A 13,098-nucleotide genomic window follows, 5' to 3' on the forward strand; every position below is an offset into this window, starting at 1 on the left:
TTTTCTCTCCTCCATTTGGTGTGTCAGTGCTCCTCTCACAGGGGGCTGGTGCTGGACCAGTGTAGCAGGTAAGTGCATGGGTTCTGGAGTCAGTCTGAAAGGTTTCGATGACTTCTTTACCCTGATTTGTTGATCTGACCACTAATGACTTGTTTACATTGATGCAAGGCACTCGATGTTCTTTGGTAATAAACAATAGCAACTGGCTAACCTAAACAATAAAAACATGAACTTATTAGAATTATATGAACTGGCAAAGAGATCAGATGAAAAAAAATCAGGCCCTGGAAAAATCAGAAATCGAAAGAGCTTGGGGACTAAAGCAGTAGGGCCACTTCTTCAGAGTACTGATGTTGGGTGCCACCAGCTTCACTATTTTCTTTCCTTGTTCTACTCCATTTACGAGTCAAGTGCCTGGAACTGGTAATGCTATGGGTTTGTTTTGACTCATGTTTCCACACTTTGGCCTGGAACTGGACTGATGTTCGACAAGACTGTACATAATGGTGGAGAGGCAGTTACCCAAAGAAAGAAAGAGGATGGAATGGATATTGGGCAGGCACAGGGGCGGATGCCCACTTCACTCTCTAACCTTCTAACCTGTTTCCTAAGGTGTGAAAGGGGCATAATAACAGTGATCCCTCATGGGTTGTCTGAAGTTTAAAGAGGATAATACATAGAAAGGTTTTAGCACAGTGCCTGGCACAGAGTAAGCCTACTGCGAGTAGGGGACCCACAATAAAATTCAATACTCTAAGTGTAGTAGAGCGGGACATCATTTTCCTCATTTCAGACCCTAGTAACAAAGGCAGGCGTGGAAGGCACATTTTCTCCAGCCACAGTCATGAATGACTCTAACTCAGCTTCTTGTCAGCCAAGACTCTTGAGTCGTCTCCATCGATGCTTCCGTCAGCTCTTAAATCTCCCTCCTCACCCTGACACAGCTGACTGTTTGGTCTTTACACTTACTTCACGACACTTAATCTTGTTAGATAATAACCCATCACTGTGTCTCCTCCATAGCCTGGAATCTGGATTCTATCTTCTAACAAAAACTTTTAGCTTTGTGTTACCAGATTAACTGAGATTACAAGAGAAAAATGCATATGAAATCCTTTGCAAATATGCAGCACAACACAAATTAAAGGTATTATTTTAGTGGCCCTTTGGGTCTTCCCAAGTGGCGATGGATGCAAACTTGTTAGCACGGTGTCTGTTTTCCTGGCACACGCCCAATTCCTTGTTGTCCAGTTTCAGTTCCACCAAGTGAAATAATGCCATGCACCTCCCAGAGCAAGCACACCTAAGTACTTTACAAGCAACGGTATGTGGGGTTTTCCCATTACCATCAGTCTTCTGGATAACTTCAAGGAATTCAGGTTTTAAGCAGACAGCAATCTAATTCTGAAGCCATATGGGCATATGTTCTCCATCTTTCAAATTTGACCTTGGCTGGCTTCAAAAGCAACAACCAGTGCTATTTCAGAGCAAATGTAATTTACATTATCTGATTGTCAACAATGCAATATCTCTACTCTACATGGTCATGGTCATGGAGATAGCTACAATAAAGACTTTATATGAATAGCTCTGGTTAGGGATTTAGAGTAATGTTATTTACATAACTTCAGCTTCTTCTGTGGAAACCATGCAGAGCAGTGATATTCTCTGAAGAATGTATTAATGATCTATGCCTGCTGGGTGCATGTCCTTCATCTTTTTACAAATTTACTTAGATGCCAAATAAAACTCCTTAGCACTACTGTTCTTTTGACTGGAATTAAATTCACTCCACTATATTAAAACAAAATAGAGATATTTTACTATACAAAGATAATACACATCTCTGTGCTTTAAGCCATGGTCAGTATACTGAGGTGCCCTGATGTGTTTGTCTGATGCTGGTAGTGTTGTTTTGGATTCCTATGTCCTATGCCACTATAAGTGTTCATGCCTTTCCCATTAATCTTTCATATTGACATTTATTATGTTTATATATTTGAGGAAAGTAAATGCCTTTCCTGTTCTGTTCAAAAACATTTTCAGCAGATACCAAACTCAGTGAAGTATAGTTTTTCGGCCTTCTAAATCCAGGCCTCTTTAAAACATGTGATGAGGCCTTTGAGAAGTGATTAAAGGTCTCTATTCCCTAAACCAGTCCTTGATCCTCAAAGGAAAGTGACTCTAGCCATAACTGATCTCTAACAGAATAAGGCAGGAGTGAACAGCTGAACACAAGAGGAGTACTTGGGGGAAATGCAGACTGTGAGCAGATACTTTTCTTCTGTCTTCGAGAATTCCCCACTCCAGAGGTATGACCAAGCTAAATTTCTGGTATTCTTGAACAGTCCCCGAGCCATTGGAGGGTATTCTGGCTTCAATCCTCCTCGAGATAAGAAAAGTTCAGCTGCGACAGGAAGCATTTTCCGGCTGGAGCATGTATGTTACAGCGCCTGGGAGGGAGAGAGGTTTGCTGAATTGTGGCAAAGAGGATTCTAAACAAAGGCCTTGGAAAGTGAGAGTGTCCCCTGCAGAGAGACATGATGATTTCATCTCAGTCCCCAGCTCTGCTCCCCAAGCATGCAAGGGATTTTGCGTCTCCTCACAGCTTTGATTCTCTGAATGCTAATTGGAAAATGTAAACCTGATAATGCTTCTCTCCCATCTATTTATTATTTGTACTTGGATGAATTCTGGCCTCACAAGGTGAGCTCATGATCTTTGGTGTAAGATGCTTTATAGGGGCAGTGTTTTTATTTACCCTCCATACTACTTTTTAAACATCCCGGGGCCAGATTCCATTATTTCCTCTTTCTTTGCTGACTTCACAAAGCAGATGATTATTCCCATAAACTGGCCTTCTCCCCCTTTTTCATCTTTTGCTAGTAAGAGCGGAGATAAAACCCGTATAGGTTTCCCTAGAAGATACGACCCAAGTGAGCCTACAAGGTGAATGTATATGTGAAATGATATAATGAATTAAAACAATGCAGTTTCTATAATGTGACATCATGACTTGGTATTTGGGAAGTACATATGAGCTGGGACTCAACAACCAAGTATGAATTAGGGGAAGGAAAACATAGGCTGAGGGGTTGCATAGTAAGACTTTGTAATCTCCTTTAGTGGCAGGATCTCAAAATGTAGTTAAGCTCAGGATAACCTGTGGAATTTGGTGCTGATCATGCAGTCTTGTGAATGACCCTCAGGTCAGAGATGACTCTTATCTCAGGACCTGTTTTGTGTTATCCTCTCTGGTTTAATCTTCCGTGCAGCAGACGATCGTCAGAGCCCTCGGCTGCACTGTGGAATGTCACATGTGTTATAACAAATGCCTTCTATGCATGAAGGTACATGAAAGGGCATATTGTAGCATTAAGGACCCTGCCCTGAAAATCTTGTTTCATATCATGTGTGGGAAAATGATGCGTTTTAGGTTTTGTTGTATGAGATCATTTAACTTTGTTTTCTGTGTATTTAATTGAATTGCAGAGCCCTACTGGCATTTAAAACACACTATACCATGCTAAGTTCTACCACATTGTTTAGCTAAGGTAGAAGAAGTACTAGGGCACTCATATGCCACCAGATGAAGGGGAAGATTCTTCCAGAAAACCAATGGGTGAAGAAGAAAAATACTTGGAGCAGCAATTCTCAAATTACTATGCATAACATTCACTTTGGACTTGCTAACACACACACACACACACACACACACACACACACACACACACACACCCCTATGCCCCAACCGTGGGGAATCCAATTCTCTAAGTGTTAGCTGAGGCTCTCTATATTTTTAACAAGCTCCTGGGTGATTTGGAGGCAGGTCATACATTGGCCATACTTTTAGAAATACTTAACTTGGAAAGTATTACATGATATAGGAAAGAACTCAGACATGGGAGCCCAGCTGGCCTGGGTTTGGCTGCAGTGCTGTTTATTGGTCAAGTTTCTTACCTTCTTTAAGCTTTATTTTGTTCATCTATAGAATCAGTATAATGGTACCCCCCTGAATGTGTATTGGTGATAGTACAACACTTAGTACATTGCTGGGTACGTGACAGGAGCTCGATATAAATCACAATTCTTCTTCTTCTTCTTATTATGTTCAGGGAAGTGCTAGAGTGACCTCAACATGAGACAAACTCCTGTAAAGCAGGGAGTAGGGCCAAGCCAAGAAAAGAGCTTTAGATACTGGCAGATACGCTATTATCAGAGAATGGCCAGTCCATTCTCTGCATATATAGCTTCCTTCTTTTTATTCTCTGGGCTCTTTTCTTATTTAAAGGCAAACCCCACAAAATTTGTTTTGTTACTATAAATTATATTCTCTTGTGGATATACTAGAAAAATATGGAGTGAGATACTCTTATTTTTCTTTTATTCCCATGCCAGTTGAAGGCGTTATCCCTGAGGCTGTTCTAATATTCCAAAGAAGTGCTCAAAGACAGTGACTACGGGAAGGGAAAAATGCCAGTAAGGTGTGTTCTGAAACTCAACTACTCTGCAGTGACGGGAGCTATCTGCACAGCTCCGTTTTCCAAAGCAGGATTCAGCACTCCAACTTACCACTCACAAAAAGGATGTGATAGGTCGGGGAGTTGGTAATGGTGGTGGTGGAGATGGGGCCTGTTTCACAGTCGTGTCACCATGTAGTTGTACAAGGTCCCATGCTTAGAAGGGCCCCACACTGGAGGGTTGGGGTGGCTGGGTGATAGACGTTGGGGAGGGTAAGTGCTGTGGTGAGCACTGTGAATTGCATAAGACTATTGAATCACAGACCTGTACCTCTGAAACAAGTAATACATTATATGTTAAAAAAAAGGAAGAAGAAGAGGAAGAAGAAGAAGAAGAAGAAGAAGAAGAAGAAGAAGAAGAAGAAGAAGAAGAAGAAGAAGATAGCAGGAAGGGAAGAATGAAGGGGGGGAAGTCAGAGGGGGAGACAAACCATGAGAGAGTATGGACTCTGAGAAACAAACTGAGGGTTCTAGAGGGGAGGGGGTGGGGGGATGGGTTAGCCTGGTGATGGGTATTAAAGAGGGCACATTCTGCGTGGAGCACTGGGTGTTATACGCAAACAACGAATCATGGAACAATACATCAAAAACTAATGATGTCATGTATGGTGATTAACATAACATAATAAAAAAATAGGTTATAATCTAAAAAAAAAAAAAAAAGAAGGGCCCCACACTGCTTTTACTACTCTTCTGTCGCCCTCTTGAAATTTTTAATAATTCTGAACAACGGCACTACATTTTCATTTTGCCCTGGGTCTCATATTTTGTAGCTGGTCCTGGATGTATATTAGGAGGGCTACTATAGCTATTATTAAGGACACCACCAAGGGGGCGGGGGTTTAAAACATCGATGTACTCTGATTTATACTCTGAAGAGATTTTTATTCTGCTGAGCAAGAAGAGTTCATAGGTAAAGGGGAAGAAGAATGGAAGCAAAAAGACCAGTAAGAAAGGATATCATTCTAGCATCTAGGTGAGAGATGATAGTGTAATGGGATAGATTATGTAAATGAAATACCCCAGGCACCAGAAAGAATTCGAGTTGAGATACATTTGTGGTGGCAGAGCCAACAAGGCTAAAGTTTAACCAAAAAAATGTCTTGCTGTTACAAACTTCTGCCATCAACAAGATGGCCTCTTGAGAAGCGAGGGAAATGCTCAGGAGCCATGCTGGTGGGAGTAGTATGTTGTACACAAGATTTTCGGCACTGACCCTGACAGCTTTGGGGCCTGGAGTCTAATGACCCAGTCAAATGAGAGCTCTGCAGAGCGGGTTTCAGGCTGACCCAGGTAGCCCAGTGGCGAATCTCGTGTGTGGGGCAGAGGAAGAGCCTAACTTGCAACTGTGGTCCCAAGCTGCTGCTGACGGCAATTATTGATGGCGGTCCTTTGTCCTGACTTGGTGGCAGTCAATGAATGAAGAGGCTAATGTTGTAGACTGGATACATCAGTACAAGCTTGTTAAGCAGAAACAGCAGAAGAAAACCACCCAAACACCAGTTAAATGGTTGTTTTAGAGCTCCAATATTGTCTAGACTAGAGAGGGCAGTATTTAAATATTTATAGTGGTTTCTTGTTTACTACGTTTTATTTTCTTTGGCCTGTGGAAAATATCACAAAGATGAATTTCATGGTTGTTACTGATGATTAAATTCCATAATTAATTTTAAACTCAACATGACCTACTGCTATTTCTTTAATCTAACTAATGAGACTCTTTGGAATTTACATTAACCAATTAATCAACATGACTTTGGGGAAGATGTTAGGACTGCAAGTCCCCATAGCCACAAAGTCAACAGTCCATTCAAACTTAGAAACCTCAGAGACCCAAGCTTATTTTATTCCCACCTACATCGACTTTAATCATGTTTATGAAGTGCATGGAGCTACCATTATTTTTCTTTAATTTCTTTAGCTTAGTCTGGTTATGGAGCTGAGAATGTCACATGGTCTTGAGATAATGAGCTTTTTTTGTAGTGGCTCCATGACAGGCTTTTGTGTTTCCTCCATTAAAATGGAAAAAGAAAGCTAGGTTGGCTATTCTTAAATGAAAAATGATTCTCCAAGTCAGTGCCAATATTTTGGGTTAACAAATCTACCATACTGTGTTGAAATGAAAGTAGGACCCTAAAAATGCACACTGCCCACCTCTCTGTTGTCCTTCAAAAATAACTGAAACACAACTTTAAGGTTTTCCAATTATTTCTACCTTGCACCCTGGTTGTGCTGGGTTTTTGCTAAGGCATCATCCCCATTTGATGAAATGACCGTAAAAGAAAGAGCATAAAGCCCTTCAAAAACAAGATAACACCGTCCAATGAATTGGTCTTTCATCAGACTGAAACCTTTTAGCCTGTTTTCATGTGTAAAGCAAAACTGGGGCTTCAGAACTGCATTGGCCAACAGGCAAATGTATTTGTTTTAATTTGTGTATTCAATTGGTCTTAGAATCCACTTTAAAGATACACAAATATTTTCTTTGGAAATGCAGATACTTCCTGCATTTATGAAGGGAAAAATAAATGAAAGCTCTGTTTGTTTTGCAGGACCAGATGTGGACTGGCTACAACGTGGGATGGAGCAGAAAAGACTGGGACTAGCTTGGGGCCCCACTCTAGCACCAGCTATGACCTTGGGCAAGTCACAGACACCCTCCTCCAGCCTCACTGTCAACTGTAAAATAGCAATAAAATACTGATGTGAATGTTAAGGTTTCTTCTCCTTCCCCAATTTGTCAATACCAGGAGCCACTTCCTTTTTTTTTCCCTTCATTTCTACATTTTCGATAATTTAATGAGATTTTTCTTGCATTAATTTGCAACTCAGTTCAGTATATTTCCCCTATCATTCCCCTTCTCCCCCCATTTAAAAAAAAAAAAAGAACAATTCTTTTACCCTCTGGTGAACCTCCAGGGCAAAGCAAGATGTCTTTCCAGAGGGATTTAATTAGAGGCTTATTGATTTTCCTCACATTGGTCCATTGTCCCTTCGTTTTTCAGTTGTTTATAAACACATAAACTTGCATTTAAGTGTTTACAGGCACAGATTATGTAAACAATTATTGTAGAGTCAAGAAAACATATAATCACAGAAGGTTGTTGGTTGTTGATACATTTTAAAATATTTGACTTTACTCCTGGAAAGAAAAAGGGTGAAAAAATGTGAAAAGCCCACGGCCTATATTATATTTTATGTAAACTAAGATCTGATCTAATCCGTCCAGTCATCCACCCATCATTCCTCCTAGCAGAAAACACTGACGTCTGAAGCATGATGGCAACATATGCTCATCTTGGGGATGATTTGCATTTCAGTACTATAACTCTTAGAGTTGCCATAGAATTTCACTTTTTGACTAGTCTCCTCTATCAAGCAAGCGAATATATTCCACACACTAAGACACAGGTTTTGAAAGGCCTGATGAGCTACATATTGTACAGAGTTATCACAGGTCTCATGAATGATTTCCTCCAGTCCTTCATAGATTATTCTAATATCACCTCCATATTTCCTTGCAGAGCTGCAATCATTTTTCTGACTTTAAATATAGTTTTCCCTTAGGCAAAAGAAGTTTCATAGAAATTGACTACTGCAAAATGTTTACAAAGGACAAGTTTTTCTTCCTTCTGCATAGTTAATGTTCCCCTGGGAATGGGATTTGGGATCAACTCTGAAATACATTACTGGAAGATACAACTAAAACTTTCACGGACACAAAAAGACAAAGACTGTGCGATTCCCACTCGTAGGAGTTATCTAGAGTAGTTAAACTCACAGAGACAGCAGAATGATGCGTGATTGCCAGAGGCTGAGGCAGGGGGTAAGGGGTGGGAATGAAGAGTTAGTATTTCCAGAGTTTCAGTTTGGAAAGAGGAGATGGGTAGTGGTGATAGTTACACCACAGTGTGAATGTATTTAATGCCACAGAACTATATACTTAAAAACAGTTAAAATGAAAAATTTTATGTTATGTATATTTTGCAAAAATTAAAAAAAATGGAAAACCTTTCAAAATATTCTGAATCTCTCATTTAGTTTTCAGCTATAGGATAGTCCAGGATGCTGATTTAATTGGTCAGGTTGTAAAATAATGAATATTCCAGATGTTCAAGCTAAAATTTGGTGAAATTCCTCAGCAAAAAGTTAGAAATTACAATTTAAATTTTGAGTATCTTAATACTTTCTTAATAACTGAAAAAATAAGGCAGTTATTGCAACAAATGTTGACCTAAAGGTGTCCTATCTCTAGAGTAACACTATCCCACAGAAATACAGTGTCAGTCACATATGCAACTCTAAAGTCTCTGGGAGCCACACTTAAAAAAGTAAAAGCAAATAGGTGACGTTAACTTAAATAATGCGTTGCATTTAATCATATGTAACTACATTATTGTCATATCAACGTATAACCTATATAAAAATGATTAATTAGATACTTGATACTTTTTGCACTCCAAGTCTTTGAATTTGGTGTATATCTTAAAGTTAAAGCACATCTCAATTTAGGTATTATATCTTTATTGGAAATTCTTGATCTATATTTAGATTTCATCAAATTTGCAGTTGAAAAAGTAGATTCTTTTTTTTTTTTTTTAAGATTTTATTTATTTATTTGACAGAGAGAGACAGCGAGAGCAGGAACACAAGCAGGGGGAGTGGGAGAGGGAGAAGCAGGCTCCCCGCTGAGCAGGGAGCCCGATGTGGGACTCGATCCGAGGACCCTGGGATCATGACCTGAGCCGAAGGCAGACGCTTAACGACTGAGCCACCCAGGCGCCCAAAAGTAGATTCTTCTAAGTTGTCCCAATCATATCTAAATATTTTCTAATACCTGAATTGAACATCAAAAAATGATTTCCCTTAATATTTGCATCCACATTGACAAAACTGGTTCATTTCTTTTAGAATTGATTTGACTTTGTTTTTTTTTAATATTTTATTTATTTATTCATGAGAGACAGAGGGGGAGAGAGAGAAAGAGAGAGAGAGAGAGAGAAGCAGAGGGAGAAGCAGGCTCCCAAGGAGCAGGGAGCCCGATGCGGGACTCGATCCCAGAACCCTGGGATCATGACCTAAGCCGAAGGCAGACGCTTAACCATCTGAGCCACCCAGGTGCCCTAGAATTGATTTGACTTTGAAATAAAAGCATATCAATCTCAGATCTACATGCATTCAAATTAAATAGATTTGCCACTCTTTGTCAAGTCCAAAAAGGTATAATGTAAGTTGAAAACAACTCTCACTTTTTAATATCAGCAAAGTATTCTTCAATTTTTTATAGTTTTTATAGTCCATTTACATAAAGCTACCAATTTTAATAATATTTTCTGCAGATTGATTCATGTTAGAAAACGTGTAAAATCATTACTATTGGTATGAATTATGAGAGGTTTACATTTTAACATAAATTCTCATAATTGTTTAGCTTTGTCACAAGCTTTTTTTTGTATAAAAAGACTTTCTTTAAAGATTTATTTATTTATCTGAGAGAGAGAGCAGGGGGAAGGGCAGAGGGAGAGAATCTTCAAGCAGACTCCCTGCTGAGCACAGAGCCTGACACGGGGCTTGATCTTATGACCCTGAGATTATGACCTGAGCCAAAATCACAAGATGATGCTTATCTGACTGAGCCAAACAGGCGCCCCTGTATGTAAAGACTTTTTAAAAGTAGTTTTAGGTTTACAACAAAATTGAGAGGAAGGTACTAAAATTTCCTATAGACCACCTGCCCCAACACATGCGCAGCTTCCGCCATTATGAACACCACTCAACAGAATGGTACATTTTTTACCAAGGATGAACCGATATTGACATGATCATTATCCAGAGTCCATAGTTTACCTGAGCATTCACTCTTGGCTTTGTATATTCAATGGGTTTGGACAATGTACAATGGCATATAACCATAATTATATCCTACAGAATATTTTCACTGCCCTTAAAAATCTTCTGTGCTCTGCCTATTCATCTTTCCCTCACCCCACACTTGGTAACTCCTGATCTTTTCATTGTTTCCACTGTTTTACCTTTTCTTTTCTTTTTTAAACAAAGATTTTATTTATTTGAGAGTGAGAGTGAGAGAGAGAGTGCCCAAGCATGAACTGGGGGAGGGGTAGAGGGAAAGGGGGAAGCAGGCTCTCCGCTGAGCAGGGAGTCTGAGGCAGGGCTCGATCCCAGGACCCTGGGATCATAACTTGAGCCGAAGGCAGACGCTTAACCAACTGAGCCACCCAGGTGTCCCCTGTTTTGCCTTTTCCAGAACGTCATATAGTTGCATACTATATATGAAATAAGCCTTCCCAATTTGGCTTATTTCACATGGTAATATGCACTTAAGTTTCCTCCATGTCTTTTCATGGCTTGATAGCTTATTTCTTTTTAGCATTGAATAATATTCTATCATCTGGTGTACCACAATTTATTTATCTATTCACTTACTGAAGGCTATTTTGGTTACTTCCAAGTTTTGGCAATTATGAATAAATCTGCTGTTAACATCTGTATGCAAGGTTTTATGCTGACATAACTTTTCAGCTCCTCTGGGTAAATATTAAGAAGTGTAATTGCCAGATTGTACAGTAAGAGCAGGTTTAGTTTTGGAAGAAAGTGCCAAACTATCTTCCATAGTGGCTGTACCATTTTGCCTTTCCACCAGCAATGCATGAGGATTCCTGTTGCTCCACATCCGCAATAGCATTTGATCTTATCAGGGTTCCAGAATGTGACCATTTAAATAGGCATGAGGTGGTATCTCCTTGTTGTTTTAATTTCCCTGATTACACACTGATGTGGAATATCTTTTTTAGATTTGCCATTTGGCTTATTTACCATTTGTATATCTTTGGTGAGGTGTTGGTGAAGGTCTTTGGCATATTTTATTTTATTTATTTATTTATTTAATTTTTTAAAGATTTTATTTATTTGACAGAGACACAGCAAGACAGGGAATACAAACAGGGGGGAGTGGGAGGGGGAGAAGCAGACTCCCCGCTGAGCAGGGAGCCCGATGCGGGGCTCGATCCCAGGACCCTGGGATCATGACCTGAGCCGAAGGCAGGTGCTTAATGACTGAGCCACCCAGGTGCCCCTGGCATATTTTAAAAATCAGGTTGTTTGCTGGGGCACTGGGAGTGCTCAGTTGGTTAAGCACCTGACTCTTGTTTCAGCTCAGGTCATGATCTCAGGGTCATGAGATGGAGCCCCGCATCAGGCTCTGTGTTCTTTGGGGAGTCTGCTTGAGATTCTCTCTCTCTCTCTCCCTCTGCCCCTCCCCACTGCTTGCTTGCTCTCTAAAATAAGTAAGTAAGTGAATAAATAAATCTTTAAAAAATCAGGTTGTTTGTTGTTTTATTGTTGAATTTTATCAGTTCTGCACATATTTTAGATGACAGATGTGTCTTTTGCAAATATATTTTCCTAGTCTGTGTCTTATCTTCTAATTCTCTTAACATTGTCTTTGACAGAGTAGATATTTTTAAATTTAATGAAGTCCAGTTTATCAATTATTTCTTTTATGGCTCATGTCTTTGGTGGTGTTGTACCTGAAAAGGCACCACCATACCCAGGGTCATCTAGGTTTTCTTCTATATTATCTTCTAGGAGTTTTACAGTTTTGCTTTTTATGTTTAAGTCTCTGATCCATTTTGAGTTAACTTTTGTGAAGGGTGTAAGGATTGTGTTTAGATTCATTCTTTTTGCATGTGGATATCCAGCTGTTCTAGCACCATTGGTTGAGTAGATCATCTTTGCTCTATTATATTTCCTTTACTTCTTTATCGAAGTTAGTTGACTATATTTATGTGGGTCTATTTCTGATCTCTACGTTTTTTTATTTATCTATTTGTCTATTCTTCCACCAATACCACACTATGTTAAGCCAGAGCAATTAGGCAAGAAAAAGAAAAAAAAACATCCAAATTGGAAAGGAAGAAGTAAAACTGCCACTATTTGCAAATAATATGATGTTATATGTAGAAAACTCTAGAGACTCCACTCCCCCCCAAAAACACCAAAAATTTTTAGAGCTCATAAAGGAATTCAGTAAAGTTTCAGGATACAGAATCAATGTACAAAAATCAATTGTGTTTCTATACACTCACAATAAAATATCAGAAAAAAATAAACAATCCCATTTACAAATTCATCAAAAGGAATAAAATATCTAGGAATAAATTTAACCGAGGAGGTGAGAGAACTGTACACTGAAAACTATAAGATGATGAGAGAAACCGAAGAACATGCAAATACATGGAAAGATATTCCATGCTCACGGACTGGAAGAATATTGTTAAGTGTCTATACTACCCAAAGCAATCTACAGATTTAATGCAATCCCTGTCAAAACACTGGAGGCATTTTACACAGAAATTGAACACATAATCTTAAAATTTCTATGGGACCACAAAAGACTGCAAATAGTCAAAGCAATCCAGCTATAGTAATCAGAACAGTGTGGTATTGGCATAAAAACAGACACATAGATCAATGGAACAGAACAAAGAGCCCAGAAATAAACCCACACATATATGGTCTAATATATTTTTTTAATATGTTTTTCTTTTTTTTTAAAGAT

This window comes from Callorhinus ursinus, unplaced genomic scaffold (genome assembly GCF_003265705.2).
Source record: "Callorhinus ursinus isolate GAN/ISIS: 27379988/994484 unplaced genomic scaffold, GSC_fseal_2.0 scaffold15, whole genome shotgun sequence".
Lineage (NCBI taxonomy): Eukaryota > Metazoa > Chordata > Mammalia > Carnivora > Otariidae > Callorhinus > Callorhinus ursinus.